Below are 17,668 nucleotides of genomic sequence, written 5' to 3' on the forward strand. Positions count from 1 at the left end.
TTTCTGGAATCGTGACATCCCTACAGGGTACTTTTAATCTATTTCTTAAAGGAAGAACAGGGGTATATTATAATTGAAACATACCTGTTTGAAGTCTCAGCTCCTTTAAACCCACTGGTCCTCACTTACAATGCCCCACATCCCCATACTCACTAATGACAACTTTCCATCTTCCATGGTCTGATTCTAACTCCATTATTATATCCTCTACAAAATATTAGGATTTACGGCTCTTCCCATGAATAGATTGTCTGGATCAGTTGCGAAAGTTAAGAGTCTACATTTCAGCAGATTCACCCACTAATTTCATTCATGAAAGGGAGGAGACGGGATTTAGATGGATTTTTGAGCTTTGAGCCTCGTGAGACCTGTGTTATGCAAAAGAGGTTCAGAACAATATGAGAAAGGTGGTATACTGCTGGAATTGATTTTTAATGATTACAGGCTAATGACTTGTGTGCAGAGCTCACTGTGTTAGCAGCTCCAGTTTCCCAAATGAAGCCTCCACCTCTCGCAATGCTGTTTTCTGTTCTCAGACAATGTCAAGCTACTTTTAAGGAGAGATTCTGAAATTAAAGAGGCGACTGTAGTGCTGTCTACACTCTCTCTCCATCCCTGAAGACTCTCTTCACAGGGAAGATGTAGTATGGTAGTTTAAACGATTCAGAGCGATCAAACCTACTCCTGAGCTCTGGATGCTGCTGTACAGGCAGACCCGTTATGCTCTCCTTCAGCACTTTCACAGCTCAGCATGAATCCACTCTGCTAAAAGGCTTATAATAAACTTCCAACACTTTCAAAGGTGCTCCTCAAAGGCTTCTCCAAGCTGGGTGAGAGGAATAGCCACCTACTAAAAAACTGGCCACTGTGCAAAACCAGAAAGGTATATTGTAGGCCTATTCATTGCTAGCAGACAGTCTTTAAGGCAGTATAATAGGATTTAAGAGTTTAACACATAGAATAATGGAGCAGAGACCCACAAACCTGTGACTGCAGCTTTGACTAGGTGATGACCATTTTTTTCTCTTTGTGTAGCCGCTCTTTTGTGTGCAGGCTTTTGCCATTTAAGGGTTTATAAATGGATGTATACATTTCTTTAGAAAAATGTCCTCATGCAATCCAGTGTGTTCAGATGTGTAATTTGGGTTGTATGAGGTACTTATCCATAGTCAGTGTCTTACTTACAGTCGATGACGGTCGGCACGCCCCCAGTTTGGAGAAACAGATAGGAACACCAGCATCGGAGCAAAGCAATGTACTGCTGTGGACGGGGCCGGCAGCAAAACCTATTTTAGCCACCTAGAAGAAAGGTTGACCTAAAAAAAAAACACAACAACATCCGTTTAAGTGTATATATATATTCTGGAGCGCAAGTTTTACTTGGAAAGTTTTGCCAGCCCATTACTTGTTCTCACTACTTGTTCTCGCCCCTTCAACGTAGGCATGTATGCTAACTCCAGCACACATTGGACGAGAGCCATGATACGCCCTGAACAGGTCAAACACAATCACACTCAAATTGACACCTACAGGCAATTTCACTGCATGTCTCTAATCCTCCAAACCTGCATGTCTTTGGACTGTGGGAGGAAACCAGAACACCCGGAGGAAACCCACACATACATGGGAATAACGTGCAGAAACCTCACAGGAAGGCTCCAGCCCACACATCACAGAAAATTGATTGCCTTCAAGATCTTATAGAAAGATGAATAAGTGATGCATTGCTGATTATAAACACGTCAGTTGCAGGCTTGGATGTTGGTTGATGTCAGCTCACTACCAGCACATGAGAACACCACATTGAAACCACGAATGAATGAATTTAAAAAACTTACAGTACGTCTCTCAGAATGTTACATATATCGAGCTGTAACTAACAAAAGACTACGTTGAAACCTAGTATATGGCTGGTCAATGTACTAAATTGTGTGAATTAGCGAGCGACAGATTTAGAATGAGTGGCAGACAATGAGTGGAACAGCTGTAAAAGCCCCACGAGGACATAAAGGAGGACTGTTAGCGCCTATTCATTTTGAAAGAGCAACGAACGAAGAAACTCCAACACTCGACTGACTCACTCAGTAAGTGACAGACTTTCGCGTTATAGGACCGGCCGAGCTTTGTTGCAGTCCAGCCAAATGATTTAAACGATTAAATCAATATCAAAATTGTTGCCGATTAATTTTCTGTCAATCGACTAATCCATTAATTGACTAACTGTTGCAGCACAAGCTACATACAATATCCCAGAAAGGGAATTGTTAAAGACAGAATACTATGGATTACAGCTAGAGCGACCTAATGATTATTTTATAATTGGTTAATCTGATCAGTATTTTCTATATTAATCAATTAATCACATGGTCAATGAATTGTTAAAAAAACCAAGTTGACGTATTTATGTGCATGCTATGTCCCATCAACAGTCGTCATCATATGTGACAAATAAAAGCAACCTTTTTTTGGCATTTTGCTTGAAGCATGATTTCAATAACCTAATCAATTCTCAAAATTGTTTTTAATTACTTTTCTGCTGTTTGACTAATTACTTATTTAGGGCTGCATTTAACAATTATTTTCATTGTTGATTAATCTGTGGATTATTTTCTCGATTAATCAATTAGTTGTTTGGTCTAGAAAATGTCAAAAATGTCAATCAGTGTTTCCCAAAGCCCAAGATGACGTCCTTAAATGTCTTGTTTTGTCCATAACTCTAAAATATTCAGCTCTAATTACCACAAAGAACTCTTTTTACTTTTAGTTGCAGGACTTTTCTTTAACTTATCCACGTCATGCATTACCGCACACAAAGTTGCATGTAAGCATCGTGCTTCCCTTCTACCTGTCATTCCAGCTTATGCATCTATCTGCCAACGTTCACATCAAAGCAACCCTGATGGGCTTCATAACCTATCCTCATAACAACAGGAGATGTTGGCTTATTAAAAAATAATATGACCTGTTTTATGAGGCAGAAAATGTCTGGAGAAACATCTGTGAAACAAGTTGTGTATTAAATATGTAGGAGCTACATTCAAAATTCCTTTTTGCATGGGATGGCAGAGCTATAAAGAGAATCCAGAGTGCGGGCCCCCAAGCTCATTCAAGTCCCGCCATTCTCCCCATCTGACAGTCAAAGCTGAATGATCTTGCACTCTTTGTGCATTATTATTTCCTCAACTCTGCGGGGATAAAACAGTCAAAATGTTCCCATCACTGCCAGAAATTAGTGACTCATGATTGTCTCTGATCGTTTTAGAAAATCAAGAGGAAAAAACAAAGCGTGAGAGGTATTTTTTGTACTCTGCTCTTCCTAAAGAGTTCATTAATGCCGTTTTTGTTCTGAAGTGGAGACCTCTGGAGACATCCAGAGAAATGAAGGAAGGATAGGGGTGTGTGCTGCAGTGAGGCAGGAAAACTAGCACAGTATCAGTAGATAGATTAAAGAGGCTGGATTTCAAAGGCTTCTTTATAACCTTTTAATGTCATGTTGCTTTATCCTTGTGAATTACATTAAACTGATATTTTCTATTTATCCTCACACAGCTTTTTTTCCAACGTAATGGGATTGTGGAATCTATATGTGCTTTAATCATCATCATTATTCTCACAGTAGATCTGTAGAGGATTATTCTTTGCTTTCTGTGGCAATTTGACAAGACCTAATATCCATCCAGGCAACAGTTCTTTTACTTTAATTGCAGCTACATTATATATATTTAATCGTAATTAATCGCATGATTGTCCATGATTATCGCGATTAATTGCAAATTAATCTCTTGTATTAATCTGTTCAAAATGTACCTTAAAGGCAGATTTGTCAAGTATTTAATACTCTTATCAACTTGGGAGTGGACAAATAAGCTTGCTTTACAGAAAGGTATGTATATATTTATTTTTGGAAATCAACACAAAACAATGATACATATTGTCCAGAGACCCTCACAGGTACTGCATTTAGCATAAAAAAATATGCCCAAATCATAACATGGCAAACTCAAGCGTTAAAGTGTTAGCCTTGACAGCCCTAATACATACTTTAGCTGCATGGTAGTAAAAAATAAAATAAAATCTATTGCAAGAAAAAGAAAAGGTCACTGGTGACTGAATTTGACACATTTGATATGGTATTATGATGGTTTGAACGCATCTCTGTATTTCTGGTGACATCAGTTTCCTCCCTGAAGGAAAGCATTGGCTCAGTTTACACAGATATTCAAAGATGACGCCTGCAGTGGTAGCTCAAGAGGAGAACATTCAGCAAAATGTACACAATGCAAATGTAGTCATCAAGTATTGGTCCCTGTTGAGTACAAACAATAACACACAAATGAGAAATGTAACCAAGCAGGTTTTGCAACAATGGCAATTTCTATGATGGAAATCAAAGAGGCCTCACTACCCATATTTAGCCTGCTGCTCTCCCAATATTGAATCACACTGGGGATTCTCGGGTTGATTAGAGAGAACATTTTTGTGTATGTGATGTATATATATTATTTAACTACACTATACACTGCATGTATAGAGAAAGATAGATGCCTGGGCTCCTATACTGTATTGCCTACTTTCCATAAGATATGTGGAAAAAAGAGATGAAGATAAACAGCAACGAGCAATACACAAAGAAACAAGAGCTACTAACAGCATTTTTTTTTGCTATTCTCCTGGCATATTATATCTAATTTCATACTGCAAAATGAACTCTTATGTAGGTGGATAGTTGTTAGTGCAAATACTCCCTCAGTGTACTGAAGACTTGGCAACTATGTAACAAATTCAGACCACCATTTGTGTGCTGATACAGATTAAATCATGCACAATAAGTCTCTCTTGAAGGTCTAGTTCCCTTTAGATTTCAAATCGCGGATGGATGCACTGTATATGTATTTGACTGAGTGTATTCATTAAGATCTTAAACATAAGATTAACTGGATTGTGTGGGCCTGAGGATTTTAAGCATTGTGATCTCTGGCCTTTGGTCTGCTGCACCATGTCTACTGCCTTTGAGCCTTGAATGAAATGTCTCAGTGACTGCTGGCGAGATGAAAGGCTCCATTTTGAAGTGGTTAGTGCTGGCGTGCCCGACCGGCTGCCTTATATTCCTTCTCCTGTCAGAAACACTTGGCTAGACACGTGTGAAAACCCCACTGCCATCCGGAGCCTGTTATCACATGAAAAGGCTGCTCTCTGACCATAGGACATTTCTGAGCATGTTATTGTCTATCACATTGTGTACAATTTACTTTGAAGCTCAGGGGGACTCAAAGCAAACAGGGACCAAATGCATTGATGGCACTTCGAACAGTGATGAAATCGTGTTTGAAATGGATACAGCAGTGTTGCCCAAGCACACAGACATCTCCCTACAGCTGTGGAGTTAATATGGATGTGGGGAAACTGCAATTTATATGCGTGGCCATGGAAGGGATGCACCTGGGGCTGACTTGATGAAGAAAATGCTTCACTTTAGATGCCATTTTTTTAATTTTAGTCCTCTTTTAGATTTCCATTAAGTCAGTTTAAAACTTAAAAGCCTCATTCCCACCAAGTGCCTGTCGTTGAGATGAAGAGCCATTACTTTCACATCTGGGACCAAGAACAATAGCATCAAAATAAGATTGTATGGGGAGGGCTCGCTCTGTGCAAAACAGATTTTACTTAGCGCTCTGCAGCAGGCTGTTATAACCACAATTGGCAGAGATCAAATGGAAAATGTAGCCTAAACAAATCAGTTGTAACCAGTTTGGACAGAAAGCCATTATGGAAAAAATACCAGATAATAGTTTAGAAATAACTAAGTAAATTCAGTATAAAAACTAAAAATACAGAGTAAAGGTGTCAAAGATTTGCATGCTTTTACTTGTATTTGCTTGTCATTGAATTTGCTGTGTGGATATTAACTTGACATCAAGTATTTAGAGTTTAAAATGGCTACATTTATTTCCCTTACAGGCAAATAAGAAGTGGGGAAAATGTAATATTGCCTGATATTATTTCTTTTATCATTATACAGTATCAGACAAAATGTTCATATTGAACAATTGTTTACTGTCAATGTTTTTCAATATCATATTCTTCTTCATTTTGGTAAATTAAACTACGTGTACTGTTATTACTAATAATGCTACTGCCAATATTATAGTGTAAATAGCATCTACTACTCCTAATGTCACTACACGGCTAATACGCCCACTGTATAACTACAACTATTAAGCTACTACTATTGAGAGAGAATGAGATTTAAATTCGCAAACATTTAAAATGTAAGAAATTGGTTAATTCCATGTTTTGTTTGTTTGCCTTGTAATATTGAATATACAATGAATTCTTAAGAGCTCTGTTTAGCATTACTTTTCTGTCTTATCTGGGATTAAAAACTGTTCAAACATATGATTAAAAGATAATTCTGCTGACAGAGAAAAGAATGTTTCCCACTACTTTGAGTTTTGAATATGGAGTTTCAACAGTTTCCTTTATTTGTTACTGAATCCAGTCTTGCTTTCCACAATCAAATAGAATCAAGAAGAATGTCAATGATCATCACTCTTGTTTGCAAAGTCTAGCAGCAATCTCACAGCACTATAAATCACACATATAAAACCACAAGCTGCTATATTTATCATATATTCATATTAGGGATGATAATTTTGAAGCATTTTCTTAACCGATAACCAACCCTCGTCAACGAATTATTAACCGTTAGATTTGTTCCTCGCATGCAGCGGTGCGCCAGCTGCAGTGTATGAGCACAACAGACAACTGAGTCTACAGTTCACCGTCCGGGAGCGTTAATTTATAAGCCATGCTGCTGGGTGTAGTTTGTGGATATGCAGCCACTTTCCCAGTAAAAGTCTCCACATCACATTTAGTTTAGTTTAGTTTAGCAGGTTGTCAGCTGTGTGTCTGCCCGGCGTAACTTTAGCGAGTGTCCAACAAACAGTGTGTGTGTTTGTGCTACGTTAGCAGCTCTAGCATTGCCAGAGGCTTCGTGCTCGCCGCCGCCACACACAGTCTGTCAGCGCGGCGTAACTTTAACGAGTGTCCGACAGACCATGTGTGTGTGGGGTTGCTGGTGGCGTTATAGCTGTGAACGTAGGTGTATAAGACAGTGTGTGTACAGTTTATTTTGTCGGTGAATAAATGCTATGAGGCTACAACTCTTCCGCTGAAGCGAGCTCGAGAGACCAGAGCCAACTTCCTGTATCCTGCAACTCCGGCTCCGCCTTTAAAGGTGGGCTGTTAAGGTGGACCAGCTTTTCTCCTTAACAAGCCGCTCCTATGAGTTTTGCTCAGCTTTTTGATTCATTATTAACATTTCTTTTAACCGTTTAACCGATAGCGTTAATCGGTTAAAATGCTTATGGTCGGTTAAGCTCGGAACTCCGTCTAAACCCACCCCAGACCCTCGGTGCTCCTTCCAAGGCAGTGCCCCCCACACACATGCACGAGCACCGCCGCATCGTAACTACTTCACAGACAGAGAGCGGAGAGAGGACCGCAACTCAACAACGCTACCTCATGACAAGTAAATGCGGCAGTGCTACTTTTGGCAGAGTTTTCTCTTCCATTCTCCATTAAACTTGCGGCGGCGACGCGCTTTGAGTTCAGGCTGGTGCACACCAAGGGTAGAGTAAGAGCAGGGAGGCAGGGAGGCATCTGATTGGTTCTTTCCAAGCGGATCGCGAGGCAGTGATTGGTAGATGTTTTTACAGAATTACAGCAGCTACAGATGATAGCTCTTTTCCGGTCCTTTTTCAGAGCTCATAAGTAATTGATTGCTGACGGGGTGTAAAGACCATTTCAACCAACATAACAAATAGTGTACTGTATACTGGATAACATCATCAACCATGTCTTTAATTATTAACATCCCTAATTCATATCATATGTTCATCTATCTAAATTGGCTCCTTGAGCCATATGTTGTTGGGAGACACATTGCCAAAGATCTCCAAATCAGTATTCAAATGCTTTTTTTTGCTTTTTTTATACTGTATATAAGTATGAATTAATAACGTATAAATCCCATAATAGCCCATGAAACAAGGAATAATTCCACAACATTATTCATTATTCATATTCAACATTAATTATTATTAGTTATTCTCGCTGTTTGTTATGTGTAGAAGTGTGTATGTGTGTGTGTACAGTAGTGCGGCAGCGGCACTATCCCGAAGCTTTGAATACCTTCGAATATTTCTCACCGAAGCTTTGAAGCCCAAAAATTGGTATTCAGGACAGCCCTACATTTCACACAATGTAACATTTACTTTGCCAATGCAGCATCTCTGTGCTTAATCTGTGCAAATATCAAATTAGGACCCTATGTCTGTAGGACATTATTTTAATGACAACATTGGCACATAGATATTGTGCAAACCTTGCTCAAGGAGCACTTGAATGTGTGTTTAAGTGTCATAGTGAAATGTCTTGATAAAATGTACTGTATGGGGTTTGTCAAGATCAATACTTAAACAGTTGCCGCATATCATATTTTCAAGAATTCTCAGTGTTCCCCTAAATTTATGTGCACTGACTTCTCATTTATTCCTGTTTCTTTTCCTTTTTCATTGCTCAAACATGGCATTAAGTAGGCCATATTTCTGTGTTCAGCCTAAATTGAGCATCAACAGTCTCCCCAGGACCATGTACTGAGAATATACCAGTCATAATAGTGATGGATAGAGCTACTTACAAAAAGGTACAGATGCATTTAATGGGCAGCCGAACATTTTAATGGTTATAGGAGCACCTTGTTGCCCTACTCTTAGCGCTGAAAACATCTCACTGTGCTATTAAGTGCAACCGGAATGGAATTATAAAAGGCATAAATAGGATCTGAAGAAAATGAGCAATCTGAATCCTTAACACATAATCAGTGGACAAGCAGTGAAATGCTACGTACACATTTCATGTCCACATATAAACATGTTTCATTATTCCTGAACGAAGACAGACCAGGAGGGACAAAGCTGACATATGGATTATTAAGCCTTTGGACGTGGGGTTAATTTATTCTTTCGAATTTCTTTAACAGGGTTCCTTTTTCAGTGATGATCGAGTGTGAAATGGTTACTATGGCAGCTAATATGAATTACACATGAATACAATTGGACTCGCTGGATCCACAAGAGTCTCAGCTTTACAGTCATTCCCAATTTATGCACTTCTAAGACTATTTAGGAACTCCAGTACGCAGAAATATTCAAATATACCATTTTAAGTTAGATGAAATTACACATTTATATTGCATGTAAAAAACTACTTGGTTTTTGCTCAAAACTGCATGGAATTATGGGTACCCATAGAACTCTTTTTCATTCACATATCTTGAGGTTAGAGGTCAAGGAACCCCTTTAAAAATGGCCATGACAGTCTTTTCCTCAACAGAATTTAGCGTAACTTTGGAGCGTTATTTAGCCTCCTTTGTGACATGCAAGTACTGTATGCAAATGATGACAATGATGACGATGACACAAATGGATTTCTTAGGTTTTCTAGTTTCATATGATGCCAGTACCTTCACTCTAGCTTTAAAACTTTTAAAAACTAAAATCGATGTATAGCAAGTGGATATCCAGGTCGAGACTTCCTTTTCCGTGCGGTGCTCATTGCTTACAATCCGATTAGCAACTTGAGATGCGAGAACGGAGTTGGAGTTGAGTGACGGCGTGTACGACCGGATAGTTGACAATTAGCCAGTTTACGAGCTACTTTTAAAACAATAAAAAGCTAAATCATCGTCAGACGATAGCAGGTGGGTTCCCAGATTGCATTTCAGCCAATGTGTGCCGCCTCTTTTGCTCTCCACACAGACCGTTTACTTGCATTCAACCAAAGACTGCTCAAACGTGTCGACTGGTCAATACTATTCACACTACAAAGAGAAACCAGAATGCTTCTGATGCCAAAATCTTCTTGTTTAGAGACTACTTCCATTAAGGCATCATGTAAATGTAGCTTGACTATCAGTCACATACTGACACTCCTGTCAGGCTCTTGGAAGCGGTCAAATTGATTTCTTTTTGTCTTTATGAGCTCCTCATCTGTGACACCAGCAGTTCTTGGCTGCTTGACAGATGATTCGGTCCCCGGTGTGTTTCTGCACTCGACGTCGGAAGATGCTCTCGACTTTTACGCATCAGGACTTTATTTCCTCCGTGCACTAATCGGGCACATACCTGATCTGTCTTTTTTGTTTTTAAATCCTATCTTTTTTCCTTTAGTATGGATTACAAAATGTGTGTATATAAAAACACAAGGATAAGTATACTGAGTGCACTCCGTCAAGACAACTTTATCAACAACTGTGAATCGATTCAGAACCATAGCTCTTAAGTAAGAATCACAGCTCTTATGTGAATATATTTTTCCCCCACCACTACTTCAGACCTTGCATTCACAATGTTTTTTCTAAAATGAGCAGGTATTATATGGTGGAGGTGGAAAAATAGGGTTAAAAAAAGACTCTAATAATAAAACATTGTTCATTAAAAAGGAACCCTGTGGAGTTTTTCTCCTGCACAGGCAGAAGGACGTACATGCATGCGAACTTGCTCGCGAGTGACACGAAACCCATTCCTGCCGATGTTTCATATTATTCCATTGATCTTCAGGTGTCGGTAATGTGCCCAGCAACACAGTAATGCACTAACAAAAGCAGGGAAGACTGCAAGCTAGTAAAGATGAATGTAAACAATGCAGGATTTAAAATGCTTGAAAAATATGCTGGCATGGCCATTTTCAAAGGGGTCCCTTGATCTCTGACCTCAAGATATGTGAATGAAATTGGGTTCTATGGGTACCCATAATTCCATGCAGTATGTATATATATATATACTGTATTTGCCCACACCCATGTTAATAAGAGTATTATATATTTGACAAATCTCTCTTTAAGGTACATTTTGAACAGATACAAAATTTGCGATTAATCGTGATTAACTATGGACAATCATGGGATTCAAAATTTGAATCTATTGACAGCCCTAATATTTATACTTCTGCCTTTGTGTGCGCACATAGTTTTAGTCATAAAACTACTAATGACCTCCTAATTAGATCCATACAAGGACGAACACAGAAAAGGCAGACATTAGACTTTACGACTATAAACCATTTTGAGTTTCTCCTTAAAGTGAACTTCAGTGTCTTTGAAATCCAAGTTAAATCCAGAGTACCAAGAAAAATAACAGCTGATGCAAACAGCACACAAAAAAGGGCCATGAATCAATTCAGATGCTTCTTGCTGTGATGACACAATGCCAACCATGGACTCACTACACCCCCCTTGTAGAATTTGTCATGTACCAATGCTACAGTCTGTGTATACGTGTGTGTATTCCTGCATGTGTGTGTTTGGTACCTGCAGTTAGATTTATTGGATTTGGGGATCCCTCCTGCGGTGTGCTCTGTGGTAGGAGTGGGCTTGACTCAGTTTCTCTGTGTGAAGCTGGCAACGCTCTGGACTGACCTTGCAGTGGAGGTGTCACTATGCAGAGTTGTTGTCATTACTCAATTAGACAGAATTAGGCGCTGGCTAACGTGACAGTAGCATGCTGTGAAAACTAACTCAGAATTAAATTCTAGGCCTGGCAAGGTTTATTTTAATGGAACGGCAAAGGGATCAGTCACAACAGGTCTGTTTTTATGTGATGATATATAAAGCCTTAGGATATTACTACACCTGCCTCTCTCTGTAGCAAAAAAAAAGACTTGGAAAAAAAACATCCATGCTACTAAAATAAGCAGCAAGGTTAATGGAGTGTTGGGTCAGGATAGATCGTGTTAAACCCCTTTCAGTGTAAACCTGCGTTGGCAGTTGATCTCAATGGGTCAACTTGGATCATCCAACCTGGGTTCAGCGCGGGTCAGCCTCTGCTTCGCTTTGGCAAACAGGCATTTCTATTAAGGTATCTAATTTAGTGTTATTGATATTTAAACAACAATACCATTTTAAATCAAATATTTTGTTCTAGCCTACACATCATATTCTACAGACTTAAGAAAACATCTTATGAACATCAAATGTTTTTCAGAATAATGATGTAAAAATTATCAATCCCTCTAATATCGTAAATTATATCACAATTGCAATATCAGTGAACGTAATCACAATTAGATATTTTTTTCAAAATCGTTCAGCCCTACTGGGTATCACCAAAGTCTTATTTAACCAAGGATAATTCATCATAATTTATTTGTTGATTATATGTTGTATTATTTATCTAAATCTGCAAAGTAACTAACTGCAACTAACTAAAATTAATGTAGTGGAATAAAAAGAACAATATTTGGCTCTGAATTATAGTAAAGTACTACGACGGAGTATTCCGGACACATTGAGGGGGAAAAAAAATCGGAGATTTCGAGAATAAAGTCATAATATTACGAGAAAAAAGTTGTAATTTAATGAGAATAAAGTCATAACTTTACGAGAAAAAGAGTAATTTCCTTCTCCACAAAAGAGGCAATTTCCCCCAGGTCCGTGTGGTTCTTTCTTTTGAATAAACGCAGTTTTTTGCACAATCTTTTCAAGGTCCCGATACTTATGATAATGTGGTGCTGATGTGCCAAAAGATCAAGTATTTAATTATTTGTGAAACCTATACTAAAGTATAACCTCACAAGATGCTCCACGTTCCTCATTTTCACACAGACGGTACGCTGCTCTATTTCCCCTCTAAAATAACATGTAAAATTACAACTTTATAATATCATGACTTTATTCTCATAATATTACGAGTTTTTTTCTAGTAAACTTTAGTCACAAAATATGTTCCTCAATGTGTTCCTAATACTCTGTCGTAGGAGTACAAATATAAAGTAGCAAAAAAAATACTCAAGTATACAGTAAGTACCTCAAAACAGGATTTAAGAACAGTAGCTACTAGAGTAAATGTACTTAGTTAGCTTGAAAGTGGAGGTCAGGCATAATTCAACAGGCAGCAAGGTTTACACTCAAGTTAAGAAGCTTAAATTTAACCAGGATGCTAAGAAATCGGCACTGAGACCCAACCAGGCCAAAACATTACTGAATATACAACTAAATCCAGCAACAAAAACAACCGCAACACAACACAAAAATATGAATAATCATATATTTAATTTGGGATGTAAATAAATCTGGGATAGTTTATACATTATATTATATTATATTATCATTCTATGATATGTGAGTTAATAGAGGAGAAGTGAGAAAGGGGTAGGAAAATATAAGTTTTACTTCTACCTACTCCTTTTCGGACACTATTACTCTTGTTTTGTTTGTTATTATTTTGTTACTGTTTTTATTTATTCTTATGTTCGAAATAAAGTCATTCATTCAAAAAAGAAAAAAGATGCATGGCCCCCCTAGCACAGACAAGTCAATAAAACATGAATGCAAAAAGGTGCAGATCTGTGCAAAGTAATAAACGACACACAATAATGTCAGTGGTTATAATAATAATAAAGTCACCATCTCTTAAACAGCCGGTGATGACGTAGTGATGACATAGGAGGTGGAGGTTGACGAGCTGCACCTGGTAACGATAGCAACTACGGTGTTAGTTTCATTAGCTCATCTCTAAAGTTGATTTTCTTCGCTTTGAACTCACCTTTTCCCGACTTATATCTTCTCATGTACTTCAGCATATGTTCCCCCGACTGCTGGTGTAGTCTTTAGGTCACAAGGAAACATTTTCTACGGGCTATCTTTGATGTTTGCGAGCTAAATTGAAGAGCTTGGTATCATCGTTGCATCCACTTTCGGTTACGTCAATTAATTATCACCTGAACGGAATGACGTCAGAATGACGTGAACAGTTTGAGTTCCACCCTAAAAAAAAACAGGTTTTATTTACACAACTTTCTGCAGAACTTTTTATGCAGCTGTGCAGCCACAAGTCCTCCATAAATGAGGATTAAAACAATTTAAAATTAACAATAATAATGAATAAAATGTTGGATTATGTATTGTAAAAAAATATCAATAGAATAAGTAGCAACAATTATTTAATTTACCCAAATTAAAGGCCAGGTTGAAAAGATAGGTCTTTAGTTTCTTTATTTATTTATTTTTTTAAGTGAATATTACCTCTTTATATTTTTGTATTTTTGTATATTTTACTTTATTTTTTATTTTTTTATTTAAGGTTAAAGGAATACATATACATACTTGTAAATGGACATACCGACAGCAGCAACAACATATATAAACAAAAAAAAGAAACATAAGAAAAAGAAAAAGAAAAGAAAAAAAAGTACTACCCGTTGTAATAGTGCAGTGTCAAGAAAAGTTCATATTCATATACATACACATTGATATTCATATACATACAACCAACCTCATATATATTTATATATTATTTATATATTTTACATCTTCATTTTACAATAAATTTACAGTATAATTCTTGTTCAGCATACCAGTGACGTGCATCTAGGGATGCAGAAATCAGTCAGTCTGTTGGCCACCACTTGAAATATCTAAAACAAATATTGCATGGATTGTCATTAAATGGTCCCCGAGGGATGGATTCCAACAACTTGGTGTCCCCCTGACTTTTTAAGTCGCACTTCCGATTGGTAAATGTTTCCATTTATCCAGTGAAATATCTCAATGACTTATAATTAGATTGATTGACATTAAACTTTGAGCAGATATTTATAGCGGCACCAACCATAGACTGTATATAAAGATGGACAACGCGTCTCCAAGTGAAGCCAAAATATTGAGATTTTGACGTCTTTTGGAGCCAGAGTCTGCACAGTAATGATCGGGCGGTGAAGCCGCAGTATCGAGGTCACCCGCCCAAATCAATCGCGAGCCGAGCACGGCCCCAGCTTGTCAGCAAGAGAGACTTACAGCTGCCAATCATGAAGTCTCACCCTTTTTTATAGTATCAAATAACTAATTAAAATCAAACTTATTAGCAAAATGAAGACGTGAGCATACATCTGCGTGATAAGAACTACCTAAAATGACAGAAACCATCCTTGTGAAAAATGTATTTGATGTGTAACTTCATCCGCTAACATGGAGGGGGCGGGCTTCACGACCTATACTGCAGCCAGCCACCAGGGGGCGATCGAGATGTTTTGGCTTCACTTTTGGGTAGCTGTCATGTCGTCCATCTTTATATACAGTCTATGGGCATAAACATATTTTTCATTGTAAATGGTGACTGTATTTAAAGGGCATAGACATTCAATGTGCCCCATTCCCTCCACTCAAGCCCAACGCAGCACTAACACCCTCCAGAATGGCTTTCTACATGTAAACCCTTGCCTGAGCAGAAAAAAAAACTCTCATTATTTGATGAAACATTAAAAGTGGTTTTATATTATAGTTTGATTTATATAAGTAGTTTCTGTGTTTTACTGTTCGAGCTGAATTACCCATAAAAAGCTGCTGACCCGGCAAAGAAATGTTTAAAATTTCATCAGTGAAACACATCTTAACCACGCGTTAACCTCTGTGAAAGCACATCCCTTCTGATGGGTAAATATGGACTCCAGCAGATGAAATCCTCACGTGTCCACTCTCTTTGAGAGCTAATGTTAATAGTATATGGTTAATAGTTGTAGGGACGGTAATAGTTGGTGATGGGAGGAAATAACTCTTCCACATCCTTCTTGTGTGATACAATTTTCCTTTCGATTGGCCGAGGCTCAGGCTTTAGTAGAGGTCACTCTCTCTTTCCTCATTCAATTACAGACAGGCATAAATCAAGCTGTTTCTCCAGCCATTTTGGGCGACTGCTGACCACTTTATTATGACCTTGTTCAAATTTGCAAAGGGTATTTTACTCTTTGCCACTCTATCCCTTGCTCTGTGTAATTTAAACAGTGACAGCTTCGGCTCATTAAGGTACCATCTGGTGAAATGCAAAATGAAAGAAGAAAGCGCTCAATAGTGCGGACCTCCAACGGGGCCTAATAATCTTCTCTGTCAGCTGTTACTTATTACATCCACCACATTCTGGATAGATAACAAGTTGAGTAAGATGTTAAGATGACTAAAATGCGTATACTTTTTAAAAAAGGTACTTACATTACTAATGTTGATGTGCTAGATTTGCGATTCTTTGTTTTAAAGTGCTGTTTTTATTTGTTTGTTTGGTTCACCAGTACTACTGCAAAGGGTTGGTTTCAAGTACGACACACAGCTGCGTAGTCTGTAAAAGTGGAGCTAAAAGACTGAGGTGGTGGTGGTGGTGCTAATTAAAACAAATGAGCTGCATCAGTCGCCACTTTATTTCAGATCAGTAATGTTTATTCACCAGAACCTTGTTGAGATCCAGAACCCTTCAGACAAAACAAATCACAACTGAGCACACAGTTCAGAATTACAGTGCAACGTCATCTCACCTTCAACTCAAGTTGCAGGTCCAATGTGTAATATTTAGGGGGATCTACTGGCAGAAATGCAGTATAGTATTCCTAACTTTGTTTTCATTAGTGTATAATAACCTGAAACTGAGAATCATTGTGTTTTTGTTAGCTTAGAATGAGCCCTTCATATCTACATAGGGAGCGAGACCTCTTCACGGAGTCCGCCATGTTGCTCCGTCATGTTTGTACGGCATCACAGAACGGACAAACCAAACACTGATTCTAGAGAGAGAGTTTTGCATTTTTACTTTACCTGAAGGCCATCTTAGTTCTTTGACATGCTTGGAAAGGGAGCGGTGAGCAGAGGGGTATTCAGTTGGTTGCAATCTGCAACCTCACCACTAGATGGCACTAAATCCACACTGGTCCTTTAACAATTTTTTAATCGAATTAACTAATTTCATTGTGCATAGAGCAATACATTCAAGTTTAATATAGTGTACTTTGTATGTGTTATACAATACAGAGTTGAATGAATGAAAAAATTTATTTTATTCACTGGACCTGCAGCTTGTGTGGCCTTCACTTAAGAGGCCGCTATTATTAGTGTTGTATATAATCTAGCGATATAATGAAGAGGTTTCTATAGAATCAGAACTGTGAGGCTCAATATCATCTCTTATTTGTTAGGTTAGTATTATGCTGGGAGGAAATGTTCTTGAAACCATTTAGTATTTTAAAAAGATTATTCCTCAATTGTTCGATATTTGTTTTTATTTTGAAATGAAATACAGTGTACTTTACACACCAAAGAACATGTAGACAAAGATTGTTTTCTCGACTCTATGTGCCGATGGAAATCATTTGATATGAACAAAGACACCAACTAAAGTATTTTTGTCAAAAGATTGTTAAATTTCCGAGAAATGTCTGATGAAAATCAGGCACCTACAACAAGCACACAGCTCTTTCTGAGAGCTATTTTAGATCTACAGTATGTTTTATCTCAAGAAGTCAGCTGCAAAGTCAAACTCAAACTACTTGTTCTCTTCAAACAGAAGCCCCTGTCAAATGTGACACTGGTTTCATGTGTAAGTTGTCATCACTGTAACTGGGCCAAGACATCTGTGCCCTCCCACTTTGAGGGTGAATGCACTTTGGATGGATGAAGTGGCTGATCGTACCTTTGATCCAAGCTTACTGCTGCTTTTCCTGTAGATCTACTGCTGATATGAACATCTGTGGCTGACCAGAAATAACAGGGAGAGACAATCAGGCTGAAATATAAATCTTCAGTTACACAGTAAACTGCCTAAATGTTGTAACTGAAGACGATATTGAAGAG

The 17,668-nt window shown here is 38.1% G+C and overlaps 1 long non-coding RNA gene across 2 annotated transcripts; it reads right to left on the reverse strand.

Annotated features, from left to right (window-relative positions):
* Positions 1–1,184: 1,184 nt before the first annotated feature.
* Positions 1,185–13,789, reverse strand: LOC141765340 (uncharacterized). 2 transcript variants are annotated; one of them, XR_012593450.1, is made up of 3 exons: positions 13,605–13,789; positions 13,466–13,529; positions 1,185–1,299 (listed from the first exon to the last, which is right to left on the reverse strand). It is a non-coding gene; the product is annotated as an uncharacterized LOC141765340 (long non-coding RNA). The 2 variants fall into 2 exon arrangements; XR_012593449.1 differs by lacking the exon at positions 1,185–1,299 and adding an exon at positions 3,909–4,306.
* Positions 13,790–17,668: the final 3,879 nt, after the last annotated feature.

Source organism: Sebastes fasciatus, chromosome 3 (assembly GCF_043250625.1).
Source record: "Sebastes fasciatus isolate fSebFas1 chromosome 3, fSebFas1.pri, whole genome shotgun sequence".
Taxonomy (NCBI): domain Eukaryota; kingdom Metazoa; phylum Chordata; class Actinopteri; order Perciformes; family Sebastidae; genus Sebastes; species Sebastes fasciatus.